Genomic DNA, 1,460 nt, shown 5'->3' on the forward strand with positions numbered 1-1,460 from the left:
ACCTTCCCCCTCACTGTTTGGTCACACAGCATTGCCCTTTGATGCTTGTCACTGGCCACTCGGGTGTTTCCTTTCTTCCTGGTGGTGGGAATTGAATAAAGATTTGTCCATCTGTTGTCTTTCACTGTGTCTCACACCTGCACACACACAACATGGGTGCTGGGGAAAATATAAGCACTACCACAGTTAGGCAGCAGTGCGGGGGTAAAGAGAAAAACATATGTAACCAGGAGATTTAGAATCCCCTCAGTCCAGGGCACTGACTCGGTGCTGGCTGAGCCACAGTCAGTGTGTTCTTGCAAAACAAAACTTAAAAGCTGCCATTTTAACGTCACACATGTGGCCTCAGTGGCCTAATGGATAAGGCACTGGCCTTCTCAGCCAGGGATTGTGGGTTCAATTCCCATCTGGGGTGTCTGACTTTTTAACCCTTGTCTTCATGGCGGATCTTCGTCTGAGGTCAAGTCGATTTCTCATCTCCCCTGGAAAAGTCCCCAGGTCTGTAATGGGTTGGTGGGACCTTGTGCCAGAAAAATAGAGAATGTTGAGGATATGCAGGATATCGGGGTGAATCGTCTGAAAGAGACAGCACAGTCACAATGGCTGAAAACCTGCTGAGATTCTCCTGGGGATGGCATGGTGACTCAGTGGGTAGCACTGCTGCCTCACAGTGTCAGGGACCTGGCTTTGATTCCTCCCTTGGGTGTCTGTTTGTGTCGGGTTTGCACATTCTCTCCATGGGGTATTCCGGGTGCTTTGGTTTCCTCCCACAGCCCAAAGATGTGCAGGTTCGGTGGATTGGCGCTGGGGAGTGCAGGGTGAGAGGATAGGGGTTAGGCCTGGATGGGATGCTCTTCAGAGGGTCAGTGGGGACATGATGGTCTGAATGGCCTCCTCCCACCCTACTCTAGGGCTTCTCTGAACAAGTTTGGAGCAGATGGTCAGAGCTCCTCTGCAAGGCCCAGTCAAGGCTTCGCGAAGGGACTGGAAACCAGGTGTGTGTTCCTTCCCTACTTTTCCCTGATCTTCCAGAATCTTCTGTGGCTTTGGCCAATACAATCATGAGCAGGGTTCACATCATCCAATGGGGTCACACCAATACCCTTCACTGTTGTCATGCCAGGAGCTATAAAGTGGATTGTCTCAGGCTGACACATCTCCAACATACAACCCTCAGTCTGGTTGGAACTGGTTCTTCTTGAATTTTTGTAACTCTTTGATCTTAGTTGCACTGTTCTCTGGAGCTGACAGCTGCTGTTTAATTTAGTTTGGCCAATTTTCTATCAGGTCAAATTTCTCCAGCTGACGATCAATTGAAAATGCCTGATTTTGTTGCGATGGACACGTGACCACACAGGATTGAGATCAGCTGCACAGTGAAGGTTTCAACAAAATCAAAACCCCAAATAAGATGTGAGCCCATAATCTCTGGTTTAGGAAGTTAGTGCCTTACCCATGAG

The 1,460-nt window shown here is 49.0% G+C and overlaps 1 non-coding gene across 1 annotated transcript; it reads left to right on the forward strand.

The window, feature by feature from the left end:
- The first annotated feature begins 342 nt into the window (after positions 1-342).
- trnar-ucu (transfer RNA arginine (anticodon UCU)) lies at positions 343-415 on the forward strand. The gene has a single exon. It is a non-coding gene; the product is annotated as a tRNA-Arg (tRNA).
- The last annotated feature ends 1,045 nt before the right edge of the window (positions 416-1,460 follow it).

The sequence above is a fragment of the Chiloscyllium punctatum genome, chromosome 18 (genome assembly GCF_047496795.1).
Source record: "Chiloscyllium punctatum isolate Juve2018m chromosome 18, sChiPun1.3, whole genome shotgun sequence".
Lineage (NCBI taxonomy): Eukaryota > Metazoa > Chordata > Chondrichthyes > Orectolobiformes > Hemiscylliidae > Chiloscyllium > Chiloscyllium punctatum.